Genomic DNA, 15,872 nt, shown 5'->3' on the forward strand with positions numbered 1-15,872 from the left:
TTTGAGAGCAAAACTAGTTCTAGTTAAATTTTTGGTGACACCTACCATGTAGTTAAAAGCATTAAGCTTATGTATAGGTCCAGTCTTTTCCAGATTACTCTCTGTAGTCGGTTTTCAATTTTTTCAAATTTTAGTTTCCAGTTTTTCATTCTTTGTTACTACAAGGCTTTCAGTGTACATACTTCAAAGAAGCAAATGTATGCAAATCCCAGAGAGTTTATAGTCTAATTTTGGCTCAGTTTAAATCTAAAGGATTTGAATTGTTATCACATCTGTTTCTCATGGCAGTATGTGACTACTGTGAAGATCAGCCAGTAATCTTGTCCTCTAATTTATTCTTGAATGTATTTTAAAATAATGCCAGTCTAATTTAATATTATTTATTTTTTCCAATGTCTATTCTGTTTGATATTTTTCTGTTTCATCTAAAAGGAATGCTTCCTTCCATCAAAATTAAAAATCAAGACAATTCATTTGCATGGTCTAACATCAAGGTTAATTGCCTGATACTAAAATGTTTCATTTGTACTGTGGAGATAAATCCACTTCATGAACAAATTGGTATTTAAACTTAAGCATAATTTTCAGATATTCTGCTAAGAATTAAAACAACTACAGTACAGTAAATAAGGAATTTCAAAATACAGTGTGTGTTAGAACTCCTGTCCAATGAGTTCCATCCACTGACCTATCAATTTTAAAACACCATAAATAAATTTTCTTCATTATTAGTAATACATTATATTACCACATGGCTCTTTCAAATGTTTGTGATTAAGTCAAATATTTTTCAACCTTTTTCACTTAGGTTCTCATGAAGGTCAATTCTTTAAAAAAAATTAAAAATTCTCCAGTACCAATATTGCTTGTAGTTTTTGGTTTGTTTTTGTTTTTTTTTTTTTGGGGGGGGGGTTTGTTTGTTTTTGGTTTTTTTGTTTGTTTGTTTGGGGGTTTTTTTGTTTTTTTGTTTGTTTTTTTTTAACTCAGCTTGGAAAGTGCTCTGAATGCCCTGGCCTGAGACAGACAGTGTAACTGATCTTCCTGTCCCCATTTTTTCCCTCAAGAGCTGCCACCAGCACTGATTTGTATGCGGCACTCCGTACTTTGCTGAATTTCTCCTCGGGCTCTGCTCAGACACATGCATTCCAGATGGTACTTTAAAAAGCAAGTTTGTGACTGGGATGTACACTCTTGCTAGCATATAGCAGATCACATTATGCAGTGACATTTAGGAAGAAACTGAGGCAAGAAGCCTATTTTTGTTTTCAGCTTTGGTCAAGTGTTTCTGTCAGGCAATCATAAATTTGCAAGTGCAGAACAACTTTGTTCATATATAAATAACTTTCTCTTAGGAGCAAGGACAACATGTTTTCATTACTTTGGATTAACTGAAGTAATCATTTTTCCCTGACAAACATTCTCCCTTGAAATTTGAGATCCAAATCCGCTCTTGAGTCACACACCCATCCTCCAGTTCCTTCCAATCTAAGCTGCTTTGCCCAATCTCTTCCAAGTATTGGCAACAATAAATTGCTTTTTTGAGCCATCAAACAAGAAATTCAGGATAGTCACAGTCACACTTCTACCATGTGAAGTAGAAGAAAAAATACCATAACGTGTGATTTGATTAGAACCTGTGTACACTAAAAACTTCAGCATTCCAAAGCAGATAATCCAAACTTTGTCCAGTATGTTGGGACCTTGTCTGAGGAACAATTTCAGCCTCTGTTTTCAGCAAGTCAGCTTTGCTGCAGCTGTACAGGAGATCTGGAGGTCCTGGAAAGGGACCTGCTATGCAAGTGCATATGGAGAGATGTTTTCAGCTGTAAGCCATGACTGCCCTTAGGCCATCCATAGGTGAGATGGTTTCTGAAAGTGGCATTCAAAAATACCACAAAATCACCATGGTACTCTGTTCTGAGCATTAGATAGACATTAGAATACAAATATTTGCACTCTAGCTGGTAGTTCAGACTCTTGATTTCAGTGTGGGCCACCTGCAACAGATCCCATGTGAAGTACATGAAAATTGAGAAAAACTGAAAACACTGATTTCTTGCCACTTGGCCTTTAGTTCACAACACATCCTTTTACCAAAAGCTACCAGCAAAAAGGGTTTAGCTTGCTGGCAATTCTTTATATGGCAAGTCAGAGGTGTTTCCTTGAGGATGTCCTGGTTTTGGCTGGGATAGAGTTAACTTTTTCCCAGTAGCTGGTACAGTGCATTGTTTTGAATTTGTTATGAGAATAATGTTGATGACACACTGATGTTCGGTTGTTGCTAAGTAGTGCTTACTTTAAATCAAGGATTTTGCATTTCCCATGCTCTCCCAGTGAGCAGTTGCTCAAAAAGCTTGGAGGGAGCATGGCCAGCATGGCTGGCTGGCATATTCTATACCATATTCTATACCATATTCTATACCATAGAACACCGTGCTCAGTATATAAACCAGGAGAATTGCCCAAGAGCCCATGATCACAGGGACGGGCTGGGCGTCAGGCAGTAGGGTGGTGAGCAACTGTACCATGCACCACTTGTTTTTCACGGGTTTTATTCTTCTCTCTCTTCTTTTCATTATGTTATTTATTAGTAGTACTATTATTAATATTAAAGATTTATTATTTTCTTTTGTTTCCATTATTTCATTGTTCTTATCTCAAACCGTAAGTTTTACTTTTTACAGTTCTTCTTCCCACTGGGATGGGGGTGTGGTAGTTTGTTGCCAGCTCTGATTAGACCATGACAGAGGAGATATAAATGAGGCAAAGAAAGTTTGGATTTCTGAAATTGCCCTGGAAATTCAGCTCTCAGTATTTACTAATCCTGGGTAGATGGAATGTTGTTAGGATCTGACACAGTAAATCATGCATCACATAACCAGTACAAGTAAACTTGTTTGTACTGGGGTTTTCAAGGTTTCTGTGATTTTTGTTTCTTAAAATGAGGATTTTTTTTTTCCAGCCGAGGAGAAATAGTATAAGAACTTAAAACTATCTATAGACTCAGCATTCTTGTACTGGCATTTTTGATTCCATTATGAATCAGCCCACTTCTGCTTAATAATTTTTAAAGTATTTAATTTTATGGCTATTCAAGAAGTAAACTGAAAACATCCTTCCCTTTTCTTCCTAGCACATATTGTTTCCAGTAAACCGAAATATATGTTTAACCATCTGTAATTTTTTTTATTATTTATTTTTTTTTTTAGTAATTGCAGCTGATCAGGTAGCATTTTTCTTTCATACTGGAGCTTAATAGGTGTCAGATTTCACCAGTAAACACCTGTAATGCTTCCATGGGCCTAAAGGTTTCTACTTGCTGTTTAATTGCAGTTTTTCTTCTCTCCTGTCTTCTGTTAACACTCTTCCCACGCATTCCTAGCTTTCTCCTCCCAATGTGCTAGCCGCAGTTTGTGGTCATTTTTAACTTCTAGAGTTGATCAAATGGTGCAACTGATGAGGAAACTGGCAGGTAGTAAGTGGTCCAGGGAAAAGAGCACAAGGACAGCTCTGCAGGGAAGGGAGAGACTGAAGGCAAGCAACAGAAATAGAGAAGACACATTTATTTTTAAACATATTTCCAGTCAAATATACCAACTTTTTAAATACTTTGAGTGCTGATGCTCTACAGCAGTTTAATTGAGAGCAGTCTTACAGTAGTGTAAATTTTGCACAAATGAAAGTATACCTTAGATTTCTGTCAGAACAGTAACATTCAAGTAGTTGTTGCCCTGGGAGCAGTTTAATACTGAAATGCAGTTAGGGTAGTTTTATCTGATCCATAGAACCAGCAAGGCATGTATTGCTGATGTATATGAAAATTATCTGTTATTGATAATATCTGAAAACATCTCAAAATACACTGCACAAGTTTCATAATTTCTTAACAATTGTAATCCACCATATATTTCACTAAATAGAGAACTTTTTTTAAAAAGAGTACAAAACTAAATTCGTTAAGTGATCATGAAAGTTTCTTTAACTGTGGCTCTGAGCCTTGTATATCTCTGGAAGATAAAAAAACAAACTAATTAGATTTTGGCACACTAGCAATTAGATGGATCAGAAAATTTTAGAATTCATGAGAGAGTAAAGTATATATTGTTGGTCCAGTTGTTGTCAGGCAGTTCGATTTGACCTCCCTTTCATCTGACTTCTCAGGCTCCTGTGATGTCAATTCATATAATTATTTTTTTGTGTGTTGACATGAAAGCTGTATTTGTATTGAAACTACTGTTTTACTAATCTACTGTACTTGTAGTACTTCTAGTACTTGTGCTCTGTTGGTAGGCATGTCTTTTCAGTTAAATTTGTCCAAGACAAATCTGGTTCTTTGGCAAGTTACACTTGTCAGCTTTCCAAATTATACTTTTCTGCATTCCAGCATTTGCTCAAAGTGATAACCACGGTGCAAGCAATGACTGTGGAGTGATCTCCCTTCTGATCACATTGCAGCTCCTGTACTGAATGTACCTGTCAGTGCTTCACAAGTCTGGAAGCAGCTTTGTACAGAATAAATCTCCGACAGCAGCTCCCACTATGGTCCGTCTCTGACACTACAGGGACAATACAGGAGTTACAGGATATTCTGGGCTGGAAAGGACCCACAGGGATCACCAAGTCCATCTTGTGAGTCAGGCCCATAGAGGGATTAAATCCACAACCTTGGCATTTTTAGCACCATGCTCTATCCAACTGAGTTAATCCCAGGGTTAATACGTGGGTGCTCTTTTGGAAGCCACCATTGGAAGCTGTGTCTGGCCCCCAAAGGTGCAGTCGTGCCCTGGTGACATATAAAAAACAGAAGGTACAGGTTGTATCCTGCTCTCAGACACTGTTCTTGCAGCACAGAACACTCTTAAAATAAGAGTATGAAAAATTATATCAGGATTATACTTTGATACAATTGTAAGTGATGTCTGGAAACAAATCCCGATTTCATACTCAGAATTATACTGACTTCCAGTTTAGCTTGTTAAGTGTCCTCTGAGTCTTCGTAGAAGCCATCCCACAAAAAGTGGTGTTTGAAAGGGGAGTGGAGAGACAAGCAATCCTCTTCCCCAATTCAAAATAAATTACATTCTCTGTATGCAGGGGCATCATGGTGAAATAAAAGTCATCATATTGAACATGGAAGAAACATCCCCATTAGTGTGACATGAATAAAGTGGATATTCCTACTGCAAGGTAACCTTGTAGGCAAGGCTGAAGTCTTGAGAAGAATTGTGGAATAGAGATTCTGAGTCAAACTATGTAACATTAATGGATGTTGAACAAGGTTGTCCAGTGGCATAAATCAGCCTGCCATTAAATCAAGTACTGGAAGTTAGTAGAAATACAGTATTTCATATCAAATGAGTATCAGGTCTTAAAAACTTCTAGGAGTAAAAAAGCTGTTTCCTCACTGAAATTATCCTTTTTTTTACCTATGCACTTTTTCTTTGTGCGTTCTTACATTTCACAATTCCTATTTACAGTTGCTTTACACTTCAAAGTTGTAATTTAAATATTTTCAGGACATATTGTCTGGGACTATCTGTTGAAATTTTCTCCTGGATATTTTAGTGTTATATATAGGTATGGCTGTATTTGTTTCTTTGATCAAGTAGGACAATTAATTACAGCATTTAAGTGGGTGATGTGATTTATAGATAATTGTGATGAAAGTTAGTGCGATGTAGTGGATGAAAATAGCTATTAAATAAAGAATGAAGCCAAAAGCTGTTCAGCCATAAAAACCTATGTATTATATATACAGCATAATAGCCATACTACTTAATTTCTAGTACTATTAAACATGTCAGTGTAGTTTCTCTATCTTCATAATCATGAATGATTTTTACAGGTTGTTGTAATTTCATTCTGTTAATAATAAAGATCTGTTTTATATAAGATAACCCCACAAACAATAAATTTTTGTAGATGAATGAATCATACTTTATATGAAGGGTGCATTTATAAATACTTAATGTAAAATTAATAGATGATCAATAAATGTTATAAGTGAATTACATATAAAATAAGCTGAAGGTGCCTGGAAGCATATAAGTGGAAGATGTGAGAGATTTTCATATACCAAGGTCATAAGGAAGACGCAGACCTACTGGCTGTTACAGCAGTCTTGAAGGGTGACCAGGATGTAGTTTGATGTACATTTGTAGACTGATGAACCAGAGAAGCCTCCTCTGGTGGTCACACTGCATACAAATGATGTGACCTGGAACAGATCAGGAATGGTAACAGCAGTCAAGGCAGAGATACTCAGGAGATGGAGAATCTCTGTCCATTTGTCCTCTGCTTAACACTGGTGAGGTCACATCCCAAGCACTTCATAAAGGCTGGGCCCGGGCCAGTAGCAGGGAGATGTCAGCAGACTGCAGAGTCTGTCAGCAGACTGCAGAGGACTTCCAAACCCTTTGGTGAGGGAGCTGGAGGATGTGGCATATGAGATAGACAGAGCAAAGTGGACTCAGCCAAGGGAATAGCAGGTTCCAGTCAGCTCCAAGAGCAGTCTTACACTGCTGAAAGGGACTTTAGAAGAGATAGGCTAGTAAAAGAACAAGAAGCAGCAGTTGCAGGAAAACAGGAAGGTGATTTACTTTAAAACATTGCTGATTTCACACATACTCTCTCAGACTTCCACAGACAATCACCAGGGCATATATACCCAGGTAGTCTGTCCAGCACACAGGTATCAGGATGCTTGAAAACAGGTGTTGAAGGACAATGACACTGGCTATTGAGACCTCATCTTCTCCCCTGGTGTCTTCTTAGGTTGAGAGCTAAAGCTGATTTTTACATATGCCTTTCTCTATCCTTTAGAGCATCTAAGCAATGAGTTTTTCAATCCTGTCCCACATCTCACCTCTACGAGCTGTCAGCATTTTCTCACTCTTTTTTGTCTCTGATGTAAGTGTCCTAAGAAGCTACTATCTGTGTGTTACAATAATGAACTGCTAATCTCTAGATGCCTTCAATACACTCAGCATATTCAATACATTCATACCCTCTGGGGAATGGGCCACTCCTGCCAGCCCAGCAAACTTACTGAGGAGGCTGTTATGTCCCACCTCTGAGGCAGAGTATCTGAGGTTCTTGCTAATAGATTCTTCGGAGTGAATTAGAGTGAAATGACACTGGATGACCAGTGCATATATGAGGCAGGTTTATTTTAAAACAATTTGATTGCAAGAAGAAGGAGATATGTAGCCTGGGATCTGCTGTTCAGCCAGTTCTCAATCCACCTCACTGTCCACTCATCCAGTCCATGCTTCCTGAGTTTGCCTATGAGGACATTGTGAGTGACAGTGTAGAAAGCCTTGTTGAAGTCAAGGGAGACAATATCCACTGCTATCCCCTCATCTATCCAGGTAGCTGTTTCATTGTAGAAGGTAAGTAATTTCGGTTGTTTCACTAAAGGTAAATCATGTTTGAGCCACCTGACTACCTTCTTGTCATCCATGTGGATAGAGATGGTCTCCAAAATCAGGTGCTACATTCCTGTTCCTAGGTCATTCCTTTGGCTCTTCTCCCTCCTTTGTTACTTCCTGCTGCTGCTTCCATAGCCAAGATCTGTCCTTGCCTTGAACAGCATGGTTAGATTTGGTGATCTGGTTAGATCTGATGATCTGCAGTAACTTCTGCACCTTGCCTTTCCTGTAATTATGTGACAGTCATAGGAATTGTCTTTGTGAAGAAAATAAAAAAGACTTTGGAATCTCTTCTAGAAAACATTTATGCTCCATACTGAGCAACAGGGATACTGGCCTCTTGGGAGAGTGTTATGTGAGTGATGAAGCAAGAAAAATTGCAAGGAGTGGAAAAGACATCTGGTTCTACCAGTAAGAAAACAAAATTTGATTGAAAAGTACACAGACAAAAAAAGAATAGGTTAAAGAGTAGAAAAACATTCGTAGCTATAAGGGTGTATTTATATTAATTAAAAGAACATATAATAAGGACAGTTTCTTGTCTGTCTGAGATTTTTTCTATAAAAAGTAAAAAGCAACTGAAGTATCTATAAAGTAATTATAAGGGGTTTGCACTAAAGCAAGCAGAACAACCAATGCAGAATATGAAATGAGATATTATAAGAAGAACAGGAACGTAGTGAATAGCAATCATCCTTGTAAAGCATAAAATATTCAGAAATAAATAATTTGAAATCACATTTCCAGAAGAAATGTTAAAGGCAGTTTGGAGTGGAACAGATATCTAAATGCTTAAGTCCATAAGTGGGTATTCCCTATAAGAGTGACTTCAAAAAGAAAAACATTAGTTTTGCTAATTTACTAATTTACTGTTCCTTTTGATGACTGATTCCTAAATAGAGCAAGAAAGTTTCCTGAAGGGAGTAGATGAAATTTGCCAGAGATTTCCCCTCAAATTTTGATTTAGACATAGATGCAATTCACTATAGTGTCTGTCATCCTGGAGACTGGAGAACAAATGTTAAAATCTAGATTTCTGAGCCTGGTATTATAAAGAACATGCATCAAACATTCAGAGAACCCATCAGAAATGGTACTAGATAAGACTAACTTTGTGTTGTGATGTTATTGAAAAGGTGGGTGATTGAAAAATAGTCTGAAATGAGTGATAAGAAATTAATTCAGCTATAGTTAAGTTGAAGTGTAAACCAAAGCAGCTTCTAAGGGCCACAACTGCAAAAGGTCAGTTGATGTGGTATCATACATGCAGTATGTTAATGAAAACAGAAAATGCAATCATCAGCTGAATCAGAGTTATCTCCAGCATCTAAATGAAATGTCATTAATGTCTGAAATGTTGTGGTTATGCCTTCATATGAAAGTAAATGTCTCATAAGGCTAAAATGCATGACATCTTCCCAAGTGCCACGCCTGAAAGAGAAGTCCAGGGTCCCTCCCAAAGCGTCTCCTGGAAATGCCATGACCTGCTCTGTCCCTTGAACCTTGCATTGTCTAGAGGAAAGCTGGATGGCGTGGGCTGAAGTGGTGCCAGGAACAGCCTGGGAGGTGGGAGTACCGAGAGAGTCAGGAGAGCAGGGAACTGCTCAAGAGACTAAAAAGGCTTGTTGTATTTAAACAAAAGCAGAGAGGTATACAATGCAGATTGCTTTTTGCAAGAGAGGTAAATGCCAGTGAAGGTGAAAATTTACTTCAGACAACTAGCAGCAATGACTCAAGGACAAACTTGGATAACTTTTTCACAAGAAAACTGAGGCTAGAAATTAAAATTTCCAAAGGTGAGAAAAGTGTGATCCTAGGATAGAACTCTGAAACTGTTTTTCATACAAAAATTGGTTAGTTTGTAAAGGAGGTAATGTAGTAATATACATGATTGGCAGATTGTTTCCTATTTGACCATCCTGTGATTTTATTTCCTAAATTTTTACAGATAATTCAGGAAGAGCATTTAAATTTCAAATACAGATCTCTGAAAACTGCATAAGCTGTTTTGGTATCATTTCAGTACAAAAAAAAAGTAGTAATTTTTCTGTATTGTAAGTTTTTCTATACTCATACTGTGATGGAGATTATTATATTTGTTCCTAAATTATACTCTGATAGGCCTAGTTCTGAACTGCTTTCTCAGTGACAGCTTCCTGTTAGCTGTGAGAATCTAGTGAGCAAAGGAGCAAAGCAATCAAACTGTGATCAAAAGACAGAGAGGTTGGGTCTGAGTGGTGGTTAAGAGAGAATACTGTAAGACAAGTGATACAAGAGGGAAACATACACCATTAGCCAAGTGCAGACCCAGTGTGCCAGGAAACAGAAAGGTTTTTTATGTCTCCAGCTACTATCCCAAAAGATCAATGGAAAAAGTCTTATTTATATCTTTGGGATTTCAAGTGTCTGGTAGAATTTATCTGCTGTAAATTGTCCTAGACTAAGTTAGTAAACTTGGCCTTCTAGCCTTAGATAAGGGGACAAGATTGAGGAGATGAGAATGCAGCCTGCCTCTAGTCTGTAATAGGCTGCCAAATGTAGCCATGAGCAAAACCTTGCAGTGGAACCTTCAATACAATTCAAAGGCAATATTTATAAAATTAATTAAAGAAAACATCTAATTAATTAAAGAAGCATCTAATGCAGGAGCTGACGCAGGGTATTCATGATCAGACTTAGATCAAGGCCTGAGTAAGGTATGTAAAAACATGTTATTTATCTATATAATATCCACACATTTACACAGATTTTTCTGCAGTATTATAAACCCTGTATATCATTACATAAAACCACTACTCCTGTGTTAGGAAACAAGGGAACATTTTCTCCTCTATGCAGGTTGTTCTCCAAACTGTCTGCCCCACAATTCTTTACTTCAGGGCTTCCAGCATCTTCTATTAAAAACTACTAGTCAGAGTTTTATTCTGTGATACTATGATAGCAAATTTTAATACAGAAAACAAATTTTAATATAGAATATACATTGTCTAGTAGAAATAGCAGCAACATGAAAGCAATAGAAGAAAGTAAAATATGATGCATAGCAATAAAAAATGCAGTAAAATAAATTGGCAGTACCATGCTGGTCTCCTTTCCTTGTAGGTCTGCAACTCATCTGTTACATTGCAAAACATTTTTCAAGCTTGTGTTCTTTCTAAGGTGACACAAAACATAAAGGAGCTCCTGACTGTGGTGATCCTGAAGGTATTTTAGAATCAGTTGTAATTTGATGGAGAAGCTTTAATGCTCACTTTAATAGTTATATGAAAAAACTACAAGCAGTAGTTTCAAATTCAAACTGCAACCCAAAATTTCTCTTAGAGTTAGGAGAGAAAAAGAGAATTTTCAATTTCTACCTCTTGTTCTTCCTTTCCCTAAAGTGTCCTTCCTATTACTATAATGTTATGTGCCTGATATTGAGATAAAGTGGGGCTAATCAGATCTAAATATGTACATGTATAGATGATTTATAGATAGATGTATATGTATATTTGCAAAAGCTCAGGTCAGTGAAAATGTTTACATATGTTACTATGATGATTATGTTTAATAATCAGGAAGCCATATTAAAAATGCACATGCAGAAATACTTAAATCTCATTTCCTATCAATTTGTGTCCTTGTTACTACATATTCTGTCTACCTTCACCTGGGAGAGCACTAGCCTCCCTTACAGCCCCTAGCACTTCTCCTTTTCTCAAAATGTTTCTCCCTTATTTCCTAAAAGCCTGGTTTTTTGACCCAGTTTGTCCTCAGTTTTCTCTCTTGGGCAAGGCAAAAGGAAACACGTACTGTGTCTGATTCTGAGCTGCCAGGATGCTGGTTCCTTGGATGTACTGGGATACCATTCCATGGATGATACTGTAGGTATTTTAGAATCAGTTTTCATTTGCTGGAAATTTTCATTTTCATTGCTCCCTGTAATAGTTACATCAAAAAAAGCTGCATGCAGTAATTTCAAATCTAAATATTGCTGCTGAGGGGCTGCCAAACACAACAGGTAACTTGAGCTCACTTCTCCACTGGCTATGCCATATTTAATCCTTCCTTCTTTTTGCATTTACAGCTTTTCCAAAATCTTCCAGGAACTTCCAACTGCAGAGACTTCAATCCCATTTGCCTTTCTTTTTTTTTTCAACTGGCCATCTGCTTCAAAACTTATTAGGGAAGGATTGTCAGAGAACTTAATTAAATAATCCTCATTTCCTTTCAAATTCAGGCTATCAGCTTGCTCTGCTGTAGGCAGCATTTCACAGAGAAAGCCAAACACAGATCAGTAGGATAATGCTTATGCCAGACTCCAAATTCCTGCTTCAAGTCATTGGAAAACTAAAGCTCCTAAACACATCCAAATTGCTTAACATGTGATAAAAAAATCAGTATTTTTCCTGTCTTGTGACTCCCTCTATTGCAAGAAAGAGATAAATTGACTTTGTTTGAAATCGCCTGCCTACATACCTATATGCATATTCTAGTTTCAGTCTAGAAACTCCTGCTTATCTCCAACCAATATATATCAGCCTCAACATCAAGAGCTGTTTTTCCAGTTAGTAACTATATCTATTAGTGTGAACATTTAACAAGCTGGGGCACAACAATCCCACTTATTTTCTTGCCATTATCACTGTAATGTTTTGAGAATGAAAGCCATATATGTATACACACCCCCTGTCATCCTATTCTGAGGTCTCTATGTATAACCAGAATAAGGTTTTGCATAAACCTTTTACTATGTTCCAGCACAGCAGAGAAGTTCACCAAGTCAGCACATTATTTTTGATAAAAATTACATTTTTCTTATATAGGAACAAGCCAGTATTTATTGTGACAATATTCCTTTGGAGGAATGTCACAAAAACCCACCTGAGTTCTGATTCAAAATCTAAATATTCCTAGAGATGTCATAACTAATATGTAGAAATCCCAGAGCTCTGAGTTTTCTAGTAAACTTTCTGTATATAATATCCTCAGTTTCCAGCAGTTAAACACCACATGCTGTTATAGATTTGGTTTTAGTGTTCTTTCTCAATAAGGTAAGTTTAGTTTATCACAGAAAAAAAAAAAAATCAGACTGGAGGAAAGCACTTGCAAATCAGTGGTGATGGGGAAATGTCCAAAATGACCCAGAGGGAGTCCTGAAATCAATTTCTATGAGACCTAATTATAGTGTTATTAATAGTAATTATAGTAACATTATTTAGAAGCACAGAAATCTCCACCATGTGTGGGAGGGAGAAAAAGAGCTATTAGTTCTATTCACTTGCATGAATTGCACTACTTCATATTCATAATTTATCCTTATGTATTCTTTGTTTATGTTTTTGCTCAAATATCAGTGGAATGCTGTTGTTTTCTTTGTAATGAAAGAAAATGAGTGAACAGGTATATGGCATTAAGCATCTCCTGCATGACTGTATTGACAGTTTGGTAAGGAGAAGGAGGAGGTGCTTATCTGGTTTTAACTAATAAGGTTTGCAGAGTTAAGCTGAAGGAGTGGACTAAGCTGGCCTTGGGGCAGCAGCATTGACTTTACTTTTATGATCCAACAGGACTGAGGTAACAGCAGTTAAACCAGTAAATGCAGAAATAACCAAGCAGTTGCACTTCAGAGTAGGGCTTGGACCTGGGAAGACTGGGGAAAAAAGGTATTTTTTGCATTCATCTGAGGGTGGTATTACAGCTGAGCAGAGTGTGTGGGGTTGACAAGAATGCTAAACTATAGTAACTTGACTTTACAGGTTAGCCAGACTCCTGCTGTGCTAGTTTGAATATTTGTTTGGACTCTTGACTTTGATGCTTTGGAACAGAAACCCTTCAGTAACTTTGGTCTGACACACAAGCTCTGTACATATCTTCATGCACCACAATACTATGAACAGAATTATCAGGGAATATGGTGCATAGACCTGAATGCCAAAAAACAATTTCATTTTGTACTGAAATTAATTAATAAACATAGCAGGTGACCACTTGAATCCAATACTTCATGCTAGATGATGTTTTTAAGTTGCCAGTTAAAAATAAGCAGAAACATGGCATTAAGGGCAGGTTTTCTCCTTGGACATAGACAGATGACTTAGCAGAATCTGTTTGAACAGCTGAAATCCTATTGTACTATAGTTTTTAATACAGTTTATTGCTTCCATAAAATCAACATCTGGTTTCCTCTGCTATTAAAAAAAAAGTGTCTAAGAGCTACCATTTCAGGCAATTATAAACTTGCCTTATACTTCATTAGGTATTGCTTATCTTATGTCAAGGTATGACAGCATATTTAGTGCTGTACATGACACTGAAAATCCAGTTTAGTGGAGTTTAGGCTGGGATCCATCACACATGCTAACCCTTTGTCCAGGTTGCCTGAAATGGAACAGGGTCACACTTGGTTTGGCTGTGGTCTCCCAGCAGGTGTTTGGTGGCCTGGATAGAATTTGAGTGTTTTTCTCACATTCTTTTGTGCAGTGCTGTGCTCACTCTCAGGATGTGCTGTCATTCTCCACTCTTTATAGAAAGTCCCTCTGGGAAATTACTTCTCCCATAGGTACCTTGGATGTTTACCCAAATAAAGATGGAGTGAATCTGAGCATAACAGCAGCCCCAGTGCAACGTTACATTTGTGGTGAGCTTTATCTCACCCATGTCTGGCATGTAGAGGCTGAGCTTGTCTCACCTAGCTGTCTCCACATTTGGTGAGCTGACACAGGTTCATCCAGAAGGCAGTTCCTCTTATTGGTGCCAAACACATTTCTTGAGGTGTGTGTCTCTCTTGTGAAGACACTTGTCTCTCTCTACTGACTGGAGAAGTTCTCTGCACAGCGGATTTGTACTGGATAGCCAACTTTTAGGTTAAAAAATGAGGATAAATGCACCATGGATGACCACATAAAGGTCATTTAGAAAGTTTAGAGTGACATTACCACTGATAGTGCTGGGTGCAGATGTACATCTTAGGAAGAGATCTGTATGACAGGCAATGAAAATGTAGGTGAGGATGATAGTTCAATCTAGAAAAGGACTGTTATCATAGCAGCTGTATTTTCCTAAAGTAGATCTTGATTTGAACATCTATCACAAAAGACATATGAGTACAGAAGAAAACTTCCATAGTTTTGGGTCCTTTAGTATATTCTTTAGTGTCTCTTCATGAAAAAATATATGTCTCTACAGTTTACTTCCCATGTAATTTTTTTGTATCTTGTTTTTTCCCCTCATTTTCCCAAGAGTGTAACACACCTTTTAAGATGATAATTGAACATAAACTAACATCTGACTTCAGCCCAGATGTTTCCTAAAACTGTGCTGAAGTAGTATGCCACATGCAATCCCTGACATATTACATTGCTAACATACCTCTCCCCACCTAGCAGAAACTGAGACCTGAGAAGACCAGAGATATAAGGGATTTAACGGTAAAAATATGCAGCAGAATCCTTTCAAAGAAAAGAGAAGGTTTTTAAAGGTGACTGGCAAAGAATCTCTTAAATGTTGTTTGTAATCTTACCATTGTTGTTTGTGTTCCCTTACAATGTGCAAAGAAAGCTTGAAATGTGTTATTTTTCTCAAAGCTAGCAACAGTTTCAAAAAAGGAAGTGTCTTTTCAAACAGTAAATTTCATGTTTGCTAGGTAACAGCTGTGAGAAACACATGCCTGGCCCTGAACCCCTTTGTGCCAGCAGTTTGTACTTCCAGCTCACTCATCAGTTTAACCACAGCCACTCGAGTGTCAGCAATGTTTGTTCAGCGGGGAGGAGGGTGGCCCTTGTCGCTGTGTGTGCTGTTATTTGCAACATGAATAGGAATGAAGAGAAATAATGTTTTCACTAAGCATCTAACTGGTTTTCATAGAGCTTAGATTTGGGAAACAAGTTCTTATCCAAGATTATACATATCCTTTTAGAAATCAGGAGAAAACTGTGAAGTTTGGGGCTGGAGGGAGGCATGAAGTCAGCTTCATGAGCCTTTTTTTGGGCAAAGAGAAGTGATGATGGGAGAGCAGAGGGAAGAGCAACAGCTCAGCACCCTTCTGGGCTGTGCTGCTGAGACTGCATGTGTGCAATGCCTGCATCAGCTGCTCCCTGGGAACTGTGGACCACTGCTAAAGCTTTCCTACTGATTGAGACAAAGTCCTATCAGAGAGGTTTAACCTGCTTTCTTCAGTCGTGCTGTTCCCAGTCTCAAGTCAAATAACCTTAAGAATTACATTCAAATTGACTTCTCTATCACCTCCTAATTCATTGCCAAGTCTTAACTGAAGATGTTTTTTCTTCAGACAGCTATAACATTTGGATATTATTGGGTTTTTTTGGGGGGTGGGTGGTTTTTTTTGGATTACTGTGTAATCTTCTGATCCAATAAGCAACAAATATCACAAAAGCTGAAAAAACATGGTCTTTCTGCTCCTTCTTATTGCAACTATCCAAAATGATTTTGCCTGTGGAGACA

The sequence above is a fragment of the Passer domesticus genome, chromosome 1 (assembly GCF_036417665.1).
Source record: "Passer domesticus isolate bPasDom1 chromosome 1, bPasDom1.hap1, whole genome shotgun sequence".
Classification (NCBI taxonomy): Eukaryota; Metazoa; Chordata; class Aves; order Passeriformes; family Passeridae; genus Passer; species Passer domesticus.